This window comes from Bos indicus, chromosome 5 (assembly GCF_029378745.1).
Source record: "Bos indicus isolate NIAB-ARS_2022 breed Sahiwal x Tharparkar chromosome 5, NIAB-ARS_B.indTharparkar_mat_pri_1.0, whole genome shotgun sequence".
Classification (NCBI taxonomy): Eukaryota; Metazoa; Chordata; class Mammalia; order Artiodactyla; family Bovidae; genus Bos; species Bos indicus.
In genome coordinates this window covers 54943590-54959887 of record NC_091764.1, presented here as the reverse complement: position 1 = coordinate 54959887, position 16298 = coordinate 54943590, and the positions used below count along the sequence as shown (strand labels likewise).

The 16298-nt window shown below is 41.9% G+C and overlaps 1 long non-coding RNA gene across 1 annotated transcript in view; it reads right to left on the bottom strand.

Annotated features, from left to right (window-relative positions):
• Window positions 1-783: 783 nt before the first annotated feature.
• LOC139183133 (uncharacterized) overlaps window positions 784-16298 on the bottom strand; it is a 35098-nt gene continuing 19583 nt past the window's right edge. Inside the window, exons 3-4 of the long non-coding RNA XR_011566617.1 lie at window positions 1866-1989; window positions 784-1047 (exon numbers count right to left, since the gene is read on the bottom strand). This is a non-coding gene — a long non-coding RNA (uncharacterized lncRNA). The remainder of the gene's footprint in view (window positions 1048-1865; window positions 1990-16298) is intronic.

Here is a 16298-nt window from a genome sequence, read left to right as displayed (position 1 = left end):
CGTCAATTCTAATCTCCCAGTTCATCCCACTTGCTCCCTTTCCACCTTGGTATCTATGTGTTCATTCTCGGTGTTATTTGACTCTATTTCTGCTTTGCAAATAAGATCATCTATAGCATTTTTCTAGATTCCACACATACGCATTAATATACAATATTCGTTTTTCTCTTTCTGTGAAGTCACGGCTAAGTCACTTTAGTCGTGTCTGACTCTGTGCGACCCTATAGACAGCAGCCCACCAGGCTCCCCCATCCCTGGGATTCTCCAGGCAAGAATACTGGAGTGGGTTGCCATTTCCTTCTCCAGTGCATGAAAGTGAAAAGTGAAAGTGAAGTCGCTCAGTCGTGTCCAACTCTAGCGACCCCATGGACTGCAGCCTACCAGGCTCTTCCGCCCATGGGATTTTCCAGGCAAGAGTACTGGAGTGGGGTGCCATTGCCTTCTCCACTGTGAAGTCACAGTCTTTTCAATCTCACTTCTTTCCTCTATAAATTCCTTTTTACCTGACAGAATTGGGATGAAGATCAAATGGGTGGGGGGGGGGGTAAAATTAATGATAAGCGTATATGCAAGTACCCAGCAAGGGGCAGCTTGGATGAGGAGAAGGGATGGGTCATGCATCTGTGGAGAGAAACACTCCCAAGCACAGACACAGCTAGTGCAACAACACTATGGAGAGAAATAATCTGCTTACACAAGGTGAGACAATGGACTGATGTGGTTTGAGTAGGGGTGCGAGGGCAAGAGTGATATGAGTCTGAAAAAATAAACAAGGGACAGATTATATAGAAACGGTAGAAATTTAATTTTTATTCTAAGTGCAGTGGTGTATCATTTGAAACTTTTGAGTAAGGGAAACCATTTAAAAAACAATTTAAATTTTTAAAATATCACAGTTGCCACTTTGTCAGGAGAGACAATAGTGGGGCCAGCACAAAAGCAGTGAGATGATTTAGGAGGTGTTGCAGTCACCCCAAGGTTGATTGAAGAGGGCTTCCCTTAGGGAGGCAATCATGGAGATGAAAACAGTGGACACATAAGGATATGCTGTTGAGGAGGAACCAACAGTCAAATATAAGTGCTTTTACTGACATGTAGGGCTTCCCTGGTGGCTCAGCAGTAAAGGAATCCCCTCAATGCAGGAGACATGGGTTTGATTCCTGGGTTGGGAAGATCCCCTAGAGAAAGAAATGGCAACCCATTCCATTGTTCTTAACTGGGAAATTCCATGGACAGAGGAGCCTGGTGGGCTACAGTGGGGCTGCAAGAGTCAGACACGACTTATCAACAAAGCCGCCACCACCACCAGACATTTAATACTCCTCACAATTTGGCTACAACTGTCTATTGTAACTTTTACTTACACTCCACTCCTTACATGGCCCTTGGTGCCACCCAAGCTACGGTTCAATTAATCCCCTTAGTCATTCCTGCACCCAGGCCTCCTTAACATCTCCTCATTAAAATGCCCTCGCTATATAAGTACTCTTTAAACTTTCTAATTATGAACATAATATGTGCATGTTTATTTTATAAATTGTATGCATGCATATTATTAGTTCATATGGTAAATATTAGTTAAGCTTTATTTTTAAAAAGTGTAAAATAAACAGTGAGTGCACATGAAAGTTCTAGTAATTTCTTCCTCCTCTCCAAGGGGTGTCCGGTGAAACTCACCCCACCCTGCCTCTGGCTAAGCACTTCTCACTTGGTGAACACATCTCTAGGCTATCAATCCCTACTGACTCTTTAAGATTTAACTCAAGCTGCCTTTCCTATGGAAGTAACCACTCATGCTTTCACTCTGAAGTGCTATAAACACTTGAATTCTACCACCTTCATTAAACCGAGCATTTATCACTCACCGTTTGCAGTACTGTGCCCTGTCACGTCCTGTCTTTCCTCACCTGGACTACAGGCTCCTTGAGACCACTGACTAATGTCTTAGACTCCTTTTAAGTTATGATATTTGTTGACTGGAGGACGAACCTAATAATAAAAAGCAAACTATTTTAGTCATGGACATCAAAGATCATTCATTAATTCAATAAAAATGACCACTGAGTGTCTAATACAGAACAAGCATCCAAGTTGCTGGGTATCAAGAAACGACATGAGTGGCAAGGTCTCTTTTCTCATAAGAGAGAAAGGAGGGAGACATTTGAGAGGGAGGGTGACAGCAGATAAACAAACAAGCAAATAGATAATAGTCTAAGATAATTTAAAATGAGTGATTAGTTCTACAGAGAATATCATGTAGTAGGAACAGTGATTGTGGTTAATGTGAAGTGATGACTGGAGTTCTATGAGAAGGTACCGTTGCATCTCTTTGTCCTACACAATGGGCAGATCCTGAAGAGTTCAGCTTACCTGAGGTGAGTTAAAATGCTTGCCCTTGCAGGTATACAGTTTACTTTCACCATCTGTTTAGTTCTATTCCTACTTCCATTAAGATTATTAAAAAAGTTTCTTTGCCATAGTGACCAATTCTACTTTTGAAAGGCTAGGCAGTAACTTAAACATCAATATCATAAATCAGTAAGGTTAAAGCTGGCTGCCATCACAAGCTAATCCCCCAAATCTCAGTGGCTAAACATAATAGAATCTAATTTCTTGTTTATGTAACAGTTCAATGTGGGTGTTCTTTGCATGTGACTTTTTGAGATTTAGTCTTCTTCTGGCTCCCTCCTCCTCTAGGACCTCAGAGTTCTCCAGAGGACGGGAAAAGAATGAAAAGATCACATGTGGGGGGATTTTGAGCACCTGCAATACAAGTGGTGATGTGCCAAGCCTCAGTGCAAAAGTGACTGGGAAAGGTAGCCTCCTGTGATCCTGGAAGAAGAGGAAATTAATTTTGCAAAAGGCTGGTTAGTTTCTGCCACAGTCAGCTTTTCCAAAGCTCTTTTTTACTAAGGTCTGAAAAATAACCAAATTTACCCATCATCGTAAAGCCAGAAAAAAGCATAAATGATAAAATGGGCCTTTGACAATGAATTTATCTCTAATGATTATTTCCCCCCTCACTCATTTTAGATACTGTTAATATTGCACATACTATTTATCCCCACAAACTGGCCCATTTTCCCAATCTTAACAATGAATCATGATTCAATCTTGAATTCTAAATGTAAATGTAACACTGATGGAAAACTTGTCACAAGTAAAAATTCACTGCATAAACTCTCCAGCTTATTACACTCAATGCCTCAAAATGACCCAGAGCAACACCTGTTCTTCAGATAAGGAAACAGTTGGCTACATTAGCTGCTAGAATGACTAACAGTAAAATGTGTACATTTATTCAGTCATAAGTTCTTTGCTTTTATGGTGCTAAAATCATCTTTGTTGCTCTCTTTACTTGTTACATGTAATTTGAAAAATCAGTGGATTACTTTGACTTCTGAATGCACATAGGGGCTTTCCTGGTGCCTCAGTGGCAAAAAATCTGCCTGACAATGCAGGAGATATAGGTTCCATCCCTGGGTCAGAACCCCTGGAAGAGGGCATGACAACCCACTCCAGTATTCTTGCCTGGAGAATCCCATGGATAGAGGAGCCTGGTGGGCTATAATCCACAGGGTTGCAAAGAGTCCAACAGGACTTAGTGACAAAACAACAATGCACATAGACTTTTATTCATCACTTCTTTTAACTTGGAGATGGGGAGGGGCAAGTGTCTAGTAGCTCAGGAAGCCTTGGTGCTTTGACATTTTATTTACTCTATCTTTTTTGCTCATAGCTACATGACTCTTGCATACATTAGGTACAATTTATACTTCTTGAATGCTCTGAAAATAAATGATGATGCATTAAACTTACCATTAGCCCTGGACTGAAGGAAAGAGGGAATTATAATACTAATTTTGTTAGGGTTAAGTTAGGTTAAGCCAAAATGTGTACGAATGTGTCCAGTTCTGACTTCTGCAGCTGGGAGGAAAGAGGTTGTGGCCCAGGTCGGAAGGGCAGCAGCAGGATTTCTGAGGATTGAATTTAGCCAGATGTGAGTCAGGGAAGCCGGGATAGGAAACCAGAGGGTAGCCAGAGAAATGAAGCTGAATGTGAATTCAGGAACGAGGAGACCTGATCAAGAGTGTGGAAGGCATGAGACGGGAATGAAATCTCTCCAAAAGACAGGGTGAGGAGAGCAGTTGAGAATCAATTATCCCTCAGCTCCTCACCCTCCCTTCACCCCAGCCACTCTAGGCACCTTTGTCTGAGCTCCCATAAAATTCTGTGTTCTTTACAAAGCCTCCCCCTCTGCATAGCACAGTGGAAGTGCACTGGCAACAGTAGAACTTTCCTCTCCTATCATTCTGCAGCATGTTCAAGAGACGACTGGTTTCTATGGCTTAGTTATGCACACTGAATGTAACAAAATACCTTTTTACAGCCATTCTACCTAATTTAATCAATTATGCATTAAGTAACCTCTATTTTGTGGATTCTATGTGTCCGGGGCAGGTATATAAAAATGAAGTAATACAGAGATCTTGGCATCAAGGGGCTTGTAATCTAATGGTAAAGACAGGCATAGAAATGAACAATTGAAATGTAATTCAACACTCACAGACATAGGAAACAAACATGGTTAAAAATATGGATGGGGAGACAAATTAGGAGTTTGGGATTAAAATATATATACTACTACATATAAAATAAACAACACGAATGTACTGTAGAGCACAGGGAACTATTTTCAATATCTTATAATAACCTATAATGAAAAAGAATATTAAAAACTATATAAATATGTATGTATATATATAAAACTAAATGACTGTTGCATATCTGAAACAACATTGTAAATTCACTATACTTCGATATTAAAAAATAGTTATAAAAAAAGAAAAAAATCTTAATTCAACAACTCCTGTTAAAGATGTCTGATTAAGAAAATCCATTTTCTTTCTCTGTGATACTACTTAAATGATAGGAAAAAATATAAAAATAAGGATAAACCCATTGTGAAACTAGAAACCAAAAAAGGGCAGAGCCACTGCATACCACTGAGAAGTAAAAAAAAAAAAAAAAATGCATTTTTGGAAGCCCTTGGAAAATGCACTATCAATAGACCAAAAACACTAAGGAATTTCTAGGAGGCACATAGCAGATGGACTTGGATTGATAGAGGGCTGCCTGTGGCCCATAAAAACAAAAGCGAGCATCATTCAAGAATGAATTGTCCCAACTGCATTCAGGAAAAATCCCTAGATCAGAAATTCAAGACTTGCAAATAGAAATAAGCCAAGGGCTGCTTATGTGGTGATTACTAAAAGACCTGTGGGACCAACTGCTCAAGTCTCCACTGTTAAGTGCCTGAATCAGCATTTGCTACAGTTTAGAGATGCAGGAAGAGTTCTTTAAACAAATGGGGCCATTGATTTATGGGAAAATCCAGCATGAGTATTGATTCCAAGGGAAGTGGTGGAATAAAGCAGTGGACACGGAGCTCGAAGGCTCAGGAGTCAAGCTCTCTCTTTGTTCACTTTCCCTCACTCACTGTGGTCAAATTTTTTGTGATTAGCAAGTCTTCACTGCTGAGGGAGAAAAAGGTTATCCCTTTTGCTGAGATGTGGAAGATCTAAGATAGTCAATATTTGTCTTATAATACTATAAGAAGTAAAGAACATAGAGGATAAATGAGCAAGGTAGATAAATATAAGTAAAATTTCCTGATATGAATAAAAACTTGACAGGGAAGGAGAAAACTAAAACAAACATAAAAAGAAACACTGATAGGAACATGTTTATGAAACCTATGAATGAAAGTAAAAAGAAAATCCTGTGAGTTAAGGGAGAGAAAAGTTGCTTATAAAAAGCAAGAATTGGGCTAATAGCAGAATGCTCTGTTGCCTCATGGTATGTTTAAAAATAACAAGACAGTGTGTACAAAGTTCTGGAGGAGAATGGTTTTGAGATATCCTGTATCTGCCAATTTATCATTAAGTACTAAGCCAAAAAGAAAGCCTTCAAAATTCATTGCTTGGGTCTTTCTTTAACTTCCTTCCTCCCTTTCTTCCTTCCTTCCAGATGATCGTCCTTTCTCCTGTGTTCCTTTATTTCAACCATCCTTCGTCACTTCTTTCTCTCCCTCTCTCTTTCTTTTCTAGTCATTCTTCTATCCATCCATCCAAAGTGAAAGTGTTAGTCACTCAGTCCTGTCCAACTCTTTGTGATCCCATGAACTGTAGCCTACCAGGCTCCTCTGTCCATGGAATTCTCCAGGTAAGAATCTGGAGTAGGGTGCTATTCCCTTCTCCAGTGGATCTTCCTGACCCGGGGATTGAACCCAGGTCTCCTGCATTGCAGGTGGATTCTTTACTGTATGAGCCACCAGGGAAGTCCAAAGAAACATGAAAAATATAAAACGTTTTTCTCTGGCTAGAAACATTATAGTATATTTGAAATTTTCTTCTACTATCCTGTATTTTATTTTTTCTTACCCTCTTTTTTCTAACAATTTCTAGCAATTACTATTACTGTCACTATATTACTAGCACTGCTGCTGCTGCTGCTGCTAAGTCGCTTCAGTTGTGTCCGACTCTGTGTGACCCCATAGACGGCAGCCCACCAGTCTCCCCCGTCCCTGGGATTCTCCTGGCAAGAACACTGGAGTGGGTTGCCATTTCCTTCTCCAATGCAGGAAAGTAAAAAGTGAAAGTGAAGTCACTCAGTCGTGTCCCAACTCTTAGCAATCTCATGGACTGCAGCCTACCAGGCTCCTCTGTCCATGGGGTTTTCCAGGCAATAGTACTGCACAATCACCAGCTATTAAATATATTTTATATGAAAGCTCTGGTCTGTACTATTGATATTGATCTCAAATGATCCTTACAATGAAAATGAAACTCAGATATTTTATTTGTGACATTAAAATAGTAATAATTTGTCAGTTAACCCCCTACCCCGCAAAGATCCTTTCTCCAATCCTCTTCTTGCTTCATCAGTCTCTTAAGCACGGGAACACAAAGCTTCATCAGGCAACTCATTCCTTTGACAGGATTTTTAAGATACTCTCTCATAATATGCCGTAGTTTGAAGTACGTTCTGTACACTGTACTGTGCTGTGCTGTGCTTAGTCGTTCAGTCATGTCTGACTCTTTGTGACCCCATGGATTGTAGCCTGTCAGGCTCCTCTGTCCTTGGGGATTCTCCAGCCAAGAATACTAGAGTGGATTACCATGCCCTCCTCCAGGAGATCTTCCCAACCCAAGGATCAAACCCAGGTCTCCCTAATTACAGGCGGATTCTTTACCATCTGAGACACCAGGGAAGCCCATCATTGGTCATACTCCTATTGATTTTTCAGGTCTCATGTTAGTTGTCTCTTCTTCCAGGAAGCCTCTCTCATTTCCTCTGCCTCTGGGTTAGTGCCCTTCCTCTGGGCGTCTACAGTATCTTGTACTTCCCTCCATCAGGGCACATACACTACAACTGTCCTTTCTGGAACTCTGTTCCCCAACGGTGGATGTGAGTAGCTATAAAGGCAGGATGGAGTTGGCATTGCTTCTTGCTGAACCCTTGGTGCCTGACACACTATTCAGCAGAGCTGGTCATGCAAAACGTGTGAATATGTTAATGAATGCATGTCTTCCTAACTAGGTTAGCTCATCCAGCTAATAGCTAGAAATGAGGAAAGGAGAGCCTAAAATCCTGGGCAATGAGCCATTTAAAATTCTAAATGTGACATTAAAAAAAAAAAAAAAATCCCTCTGTCTGTCACTAGCACCAGAGCCCTACAGCAGTATTTGTCCTTCTGTCTCCTGGTCCCCAACACTCAGAACTAAGCCCAAAAGGAATTTATTTTAAAAAGAAGAATTTGAGGTGTAAGCTATTGCCTTTACCATCTTAGAAAGAAAATGGAATTAAAGCTGCTTGTTTTGATGCTCCTTGGTTATCACCACTGTCCATTGCTGATAAGAGATAGGTATCAGATATTGTTGAGAGTTTGATTTCACCTCCAGATACCCTTTTCTGAAAGTATTTAAGTCATTCTCTTCTCTTCCCCCTTTAGCTTTGTGTTTTTAGTTTCCAGTGACTTAAATTCACTCTTACGTAAAAGCAGAAAAAAAGAGCAAGAATTCAAAGCAATGTGTCCCTTGTGTGCGATTGATTCTCAGCAGTTTGTTATTAAATCTTTAAATAATTAAATACAAGAGAAAACATTAAAGCAACATTATAAAGCCAACCATATGTTGAAAATATAAATGGAGAGGAGGGGTGTGAAGAATTAAAACTGGTCCTTGTTAACCTTGCTCCATGGTGCCCATGCTGATCATTCCAATGCATGGCCCACACACAGTATCCCTCTGCTGGGTGGGCTGAGTTGAAAGAGAAGGTGAGCACTTTGTCTGGAGCAGTTTGCCAAGAAGAAAGGTCAGTGAGTAAGGAGAAACGTGCAAAGACAATAGTAGGGTAGGAATGATGAGTGAGTCATCAAAAGGTCCTTCAAACAATTTGTCCTGTTTGTTCTTTATAATCTGGAGGGCTCCCAAGATAGCAAATCTCCTTCCCTTCAGAGCACAAGGCCTGAATTATAAGGTGCAACGTCAGCAAAGAATACAGAGCATACAGAGCAGTGTTGTAGGTGACTCCTGGGTGTGGGCTTATGAGACACTAGTTTTCAGCAGACCGTAGAAAACAAGGAAGAGGAAGGCAGCAGGGAGCCAAGGTCCTGAACAAGGAGAGCATGAAGGACGATGTGGAGCATGACTGTGCTATGGGTTTAATTGTGTTCCCCCAAATTCATATGTTGAAGTCCTAACTCCCCAGGACCTCAGGGTGTGTGGCTTTATTTGGAAATCAGGTTATTTCCATATTAATTAGTTAAGATGAGGTCACACTTGAGTGACAAAGGTCCGTCTAGTCAAAACTATGGTTTTTTCCAGCAGTCATGTCTGGATGAGAGAGTTGGACCATAAAGAAGGCTGAGTGCCAAAGCATTGATGCTTTTGAAATGGGGTGTTGGAGAAGACTCTTGAGAGTCCCTTGGACTGCAAGATCAAACCAGTCAATCCTAAAGGAAATAAGTCCTGAATATTCATTGGAAGGACTTATGCTAAAGCTGGAGCTCCAATGCTTTGGCCACCTGATGCAAAGAACTGCCTCAGTGGAAAAGACCCTGATGGCTGGGAAAGATTGAAGATAGGAGGAGAAGGGGACAACAGAGGATGAGATGGTTTTATGGCATCATCGACTCAATGGACATGAGTTTGAGCAAACACTGGAAGATCGTGAAGGACAGGGAAGCCTGGTATGGCATCACAAAGAGTCATACAAGACTGAGTGACTGAATAGCAACAACACACTTGGATAGGAATGCTCACTCCAGTATGACTGGTGCCCTTATAAAGATGGCAACTTGGACACAGCTCCGCTGGGGAGATCACTGTGTGAAGACGAAAGCAGAGACTGGGGTGATGCTTACAAGGTAAAGAATGCCAAGGATGGTCAGAAAATTCTTCACCGCCCTCAGAAGGAGTCAGCCCTGCTGCCATTTTGATCTTGAACGTCTAGCCTCCAGAACTGGGATAATACATTTCTGTCATTTAACCCACTCAAGTCTATGATACTCTGTTTGGCATCCCTTCCAAATGAATAAACTGAGAAACACCCAAGTTGTGAGGTTCACGTTGTTTTTTCTCGCTTGTACAATTTAGGGAGTACTTCACCTGCTACTGCTTTGCAACTGGTCAATCAGCAAACCCTCCCATATCACCCTGCTTCATGCCAATGAGCAAATATTTTCATATGACTTTGTTGCATGTCAAATAGCAAACACATCTTCCACTCTGTCTAGCACTCAGCACAGGGCCAGGCACTCAGGGAATGTGAAGAGTATAAAAATGATTCTTGCCATTTGTGACACAGACCAGCAGTCTCTGTGAGAGTACCCTGCATAATAGGCATCTGAATGAGTGAGGCTGGCTTGCAGAGCATGTGAGAAGCCCTGCAGAGCAAGTGTTGATAGCAATGGCAATAGCACCAACTAGTTTTTTTGTTTGTTTGTTTTGTTTTTTTTTGATGTACCACATGGCATGCTAGATCTTAGTTCCCTGACCAGGGATTGGACCTGTGCCCCTTTCAGTAGAAGCATAGAGTTCTAATCACTGGACACCAGGGAATTCCAGAACCAGCTAGTTATTGAGAGCTATGCATCAAATATCACATCACATCATCATCTTCAATGACAGTCCATTGAGTTACCCAGTATTATTACTCAGAGTATACAGAGGAGGGAACTAGGTTAGGAGCACAAAATGAACTTGCCCAAGGTCACACTGCTAATAAGTAATGGAACTACTGTTTGAATCCAGATCTATCAAACTGAATCTGAATCTGATTAGGAAAAAGTAAACATTTGTATTGGGCTTCCCAGGTGGCATTAGTGGTAAAGAACCTGCTTGCCAATGCTGGAGACGTAAGAGACGTGGGTTTGATCCCTGGGTCAGGAAGATCCCCTGGAGGAAGCATGGCAACCCACTCCAGTATTCCTACCTGGATAATCCACATGGACAGAGGAGCCTGGTGGGCTACAGTCCATAGCGTCTCAAAGGGTCAGACACGACTGAAGGGACTAGCATATATTTGTATTATATTGTTGTGGCTACTCTGGCTAATTGGCTCCGAATTGCACAATTTACAGCAGCATTGAGATTTCAATCTTGGCCTCAATGAGCCAGCCAGAGATAATTTCACTGGATGATGCACTGCTTATTTTTTTCCATTTAAAAAGTCACATATTTTAAAAACTGTGTGATTTGTAATTGATTATCTTTAAAACATTGTTTAATTTTTATCACTCCTCATTTGAATCTGGCTTCCCCAAATGGTTTGTTCCTTTGAGGTCAGAAATCATGTCATATATATTGGGAGTTCAATAAATCATTTTTTAGGAAAATTAATACTGTTTTATCTCCTTGATTCTTCCCCTCCCAATTCCTTAGCCTTCAAAAGAAAAGTCAAATCATTTCTTACTCTACATCTCACACCCAATACATCAGCAATCCTGTTGGCTCTATCTTAAAATTATGTCTAGAATCACTATTTTCATCGCTTCCCTAATCCAAATCCTCATGAATTCTTGGTGCTTTACTGGAAGATGCTTCTAACTGGTCTCTCTGCCTCCATCACTGCTCTCAAGATCTACCATCCAGTCTGAGATTTCCTCTTAAAGAGAAAGACAGGTCTTGTCTCGATCCTCTCCAAAGCTCTCCAGTACCCTTCATCAGACCCAAAAGAGAAAGACAGGTCTTGTCTCGATCCTCTCCAAAGCTCTCCAGTACCCTTCATCAGACCCATGACAATAGTGAGTCATATTTTGACTACATTTCCTGGCCCCTTACCACCAGACTATTTCTGCAACCACTCTGATCCTTGCTCACTGGGCTCCACCAATCTCCTTCCTGTTCCTGAGAGCACTGAGTATGTTTCCTTCTCAGGGCATTTGCTCTTAATGTCCTTTCTGTCAGAGAAGGCAATGGCACCCCACTCCAGTACTCTTGCCTGGAAAATCCCATGGACAGAAGAGCCTGGTAGGCTGCAGGGTCGGACACAACTGAGCGACTTCCCTTTCACTTTTCACTTTGATGCATTGGAGAAGGAAATGGCAACCCACTCCAGTATTCTTGCCTGGAGAATCCCAGGGATGGTGGAGCCTGGTGGGCTGCTGTCTATGGGGTCGCACAGAGTCAGACATGATTGAAGTGACTTAGCAGTCCTTTCTGTGCGGAATACTGCTTCTCCAGATAGTCTCATGGCTTTGTCCCTGGTTTTCTTCTGGGATCTGCCCAATTGTCACTGCATCAGAGAAGCCTTCCCTTCCTACCCTATATGTAATATAAAGTGAAAGTGAAAGTGAAGTCGCTCAGTCATGTCTGACTCTTTGCGACCCCATGGATGGTAGCCTACCAGGCTCCGCTGTCCATGGGATTTTCCAGGCAAGAATACTGGAGTGGGCTGCCATTATGTAATATATTCTCCCACAAAAACCGATTCTATCCACAACACTGTTTCATTTTGGTTCATAGCACTTATCTTCAAATTTATTTTTAATTGGAGGATAATTGCTTTACAATGTTGCATTGGTTTCTGCTGTAGGACAATGTGAATCAGCCATGAGTATACAGATATCCCTTCCCTCTTAAGCCTCCCTCCCACCTCACCCCCATCCCACCGCTCTACATTATCACAGAGCTCCAAGCTGAGTTCCTTGCATTACACTTATCATTTGGCTGTCTCCACTAGCATGTAAGCTTCATGAAGGCAAACATTTTGCTTTGTTTACTTCTATATCTCGAACTCGTAGAACACTGCCTGGCACATAGGAATTCAATGCTTATCTGTTGATAGATTAAATGAACCAATGAATGAAGAAAGAGAGTCCCAGTGGTTACAGGACTGTTGCCTCATCTCTGTACATATCAGAGTAGAGCCATTGCCTTGCATGTAGGTAACATTTCACAGTTGTTTATTTTTCTTTTTTCTGTACATTAACTCACCAAATCCTTAGAAGATCTATGAGAGTTTGCAGAACACATGTTCGCTCTGAAGAAAGAGGATTATACACAGGTGAAGTGACTGGCCCTAGGACACACAGTTAATAAGTGACTTGTCAGGTCTGAAAGCAAGAGTCTTTAATCCAAGAGTCTTTTCACAAACCAAGTTACCCTTGTCAGTCCTGACAAAGCTGGGGAATTACTTCACTCCTTGATACACTATACTTGTTTAGTATATCCTCTGGCTGATGTCAGAGTTGAGGGACTGGGTGTGGGCTGAGGAAATAGCTCATGTTGAGGATTCCGCTTGAGACACCTGTTTCAAGTAGAGTGGCCTTCAGGCTTGACTGAAGGGTTTACATGCCTGCTGACAATTCCAGTAGAATGGACCTGGGACTATTCTTATAGAGGCACTGTTCTCAGAAAGGTTAATGTGACTTTGAATGCTTTCAAGTGTGCCAACTCTGAAGGGATCATTTGAATCTCTTCAAATTTAGACTTTGGCAGTGACATGAAGTTTTTGGGTGAAAAAAAAAAAACAACTTTCCCCGGTAGATATTTCAAAGAGTGTAGGGGGCAATAACATGGTGAAAGGTGGACTCCTATGCTTTCAAGAAACTTCCATGGAGCCAGCCAGAAAGATAGACTCACTATGCAGGAAAGGGACCCAGTAGGTGGAAGAAAAGTTTGGCTTACTGTGATGAGTGAGGGAAGAATACTAATGTGTGCTTTATTTCTATTCTTCATCAGTTCCTCTACCTCAGCAGTGACAAGTAGAGGAGAGGCTGGGACAGACAGGAGGGGATGGAAACAGTGGAAGCAGCTGGGTCTCAAAGCCCCACTGGGGACCAAGCCATATTTTCTCTTCGGGTTTGTGGGTTTGACATGTGTGTTGACACCAAAGTTCCCTCTTGCCTATTTGCTTCCCATTCTTAATTAGCTAATAAACACGCATCAAGCATGTTCCAAAGTTTATGGGAGCTAAGGAGAATACACAGATATATGGTCTGTATAGCCTGCTCTTGAGAAGTTTATCATTGCTAGCGTAAGAAGCTATTTCTAAATAGATTGGAGGAGGGAAGTTAGGAATATATATTGAATTATGTTTCTCTGGACTGTTTTGAAGCTCAGTCACATGGACACTGCCATGGAGAAGGTCCATAGGTTTATCACGTGTTCTTTCAGTGTCTGAACCAACCTCTGTGCACACCAGTATTGAGAAGCTAGGATTCATTCAGCATTTGCCCGTGAACAAAAAGGATGTCTTGCCCCTTCATGGACTGCTACCTTGTCCTGGCAAAGGGGCTTGGGTCATTTAATGAAACTATGAGCCATGCCGTGTAAGGCCACCCAAGACGGAAGGGTCATAGCCGAGAGTTCTGACAGAATGTGATCCACTGGAGGAGGGAATGGCAAACCACCCGGTACACTTGCCGAGAGAACCTGATGAGCTGTATAAAAGGACAAAACGATGACACTGACAGATGTGTCCCTCAGGTTTGAAGGGGTCCAAAATGCTGCTGGGGAGGAGCGGAGGAGTACTACTAATAGCCCCAGAAAGAATGAAGCATCTGGGCCAAAGCAGAAACGACTCTCAGTTGTCAAACTGTCTGGTGATGAAAGTAAAATCCGATGCTTGAAAGAACAGTCAAACTTTGGGAGATGGTGAGGGACAGGGAAGCCTGGTGTGCTGCAGTTGAAGGGGTTGAAAAGTGTTGGACACGACCAGGCAACAAACAACAACAGCAAAGGATGCCTTTCGTGTCTACTGCTTGCCTTACACGATGCTGGGCACAGAAGCACTGTGTAGCCAGATCCATTTTCTGAACAGAGGCATTTCCCCAGGTTTTCCTTGCCCTTCACTTCTGCTTGCCACTGGTACCTCTACCTTTTAGCCTTTTAGTAAACACAGGAGACACATTACCATATACCCATGGGACCACATTTCATGTTCCTCAAAGGTAGAACCACTTGACACCCAACCCGGGGGCTGGGAAACAAACCTGGCCAGCAGCCTGCACACAGTATAAAAATTTATTACTATTTCCTATTTCCTCTACAGGAAAAAAAAAAAAAAAAAAGAGCTCTAGCCTGTATTTTGACATTTTAAGAAGACTTACAGGAGTTATGCCACATCAAATAAGCTGACGTTATGACATGCTGACACTAATGTTCAACAAAGTGCATTTATTGCAGAATTTAGAGGCTGGTCACATACCTTCAAGCTGTTTTTATTACTATTATTTCTTCTTGAGCCTGCCTACCTTGGTATTTTCAAGAAAGGAAACTCTTCAGTTTTATTCCTGAGAATGAAGCTGATGTGGGCACCTTGTGCATATTCTCTTATCTCAATTCACCAATGTGGTTGATAAATCATACGTGGGCTTATAATTATTTCAGTACTTTCCTCTGAAGGGTAATTCAAAGTATTCTAGCTTCAGATGCTAATATTAAGGGCATTTTGAGAAAAACACACTTACCTTTAAAAGTTGAGCAACATTTTGCCTGTTTTGCAGCTTTGCATATTTTCTATTGCAGACAACGATCCTCAGTAGTTGACATGTCTCATGTCAATCAATGTTGAGCACCTACTTTGTGCTCATCTCCGTAGAGGAATTCTACTCCAAGTCCAATAGCACTTAGAAGAGCACCAGCCATGTGTACAACCCCACGGCAGATGCTGCAGGGCACAACAGATGGATTTACAATTTAAGAGAGAACACAGGACATACACAGAAATAACCTAGACAAGGTCAGTGTCAGGAAAAAGGCACAGGTCAAGTGATGCAAGGGTTCAAAGACATAAATCTGCTAGACTGTAAGCTCCATGAAGGCTGTGTTCCTTGGGGCCCAGTATCACCAGTGTTTTCCCTACTACCAGGCACATGGTTGCTTCTCAGTAAATATCTGCTAATTGAGTGAATGAAAATTCCATATGGGGATGAAGGTGGTGAAGGAAGGTTAAGTGAGGCTCTGATGTAGAATTTGAGTTGAGTCTTACAAGATGGTAAGAGAAGCTAATTGAGGTAGGAAAAGGGTGCTCTAGGTAGAGGGTAAGGCATTTGTTAAATCATGGAGGCTGGAAACCCATGGCAGAGAAAATGATGCGTACATGGGAGCAATGGAAAGAAAAGTAGATAATTGTTGAAGCTAAATTTTGGGGATCTTGGGACTTCTCTGGTGGTCCAGTGGCTAAGACTCTGTGCTCCCAATGTAGGGGGCCTGGGTTCAATACCTGGTTAGGGAACTAGATCCCACATGCTACAACTAAGAGTTCAAATGCCTCAACTTAAAAAAAAAGATCCCACATGCCACAACTAAGGGTTCACGTGCCTCCACTGGAAAGAAAAAAGATCTGGCATGCCTCAACTAAATAGCCCACTAAGACCTGCCTGGAGCAGCCAAATAAACAAACAAATAAATATTAACAAATTATGGTGATTTTATGTATCAGGTTAGAGATTCTGAATTTAATTTGTAGGCATTGGAGCAACATTAAGGTATTTTGAACAGGAACTTGGCATGATCTGAACCATGATTTAGGAAAACTGAGGTGGTAGTGATTATGTAAGATGTAGCTGCCAAACTTAGATATACTTCAGGATTATCTGGGAAGCTTTTAAATCATACAGATCTATACACCAAGACCGGAGAAGGCATTGGCACCCCACTCCAGTACTCTTGCCTGGAAAATCCGATGGACAGAGCAGCCTGGAAGGCTGCAGTCCATGGGGTCACTGAGGGTCGGACACGACTGAGCGCCTTCACTTGCATTGGAGAAGGAAATGGCAACCCACTCAA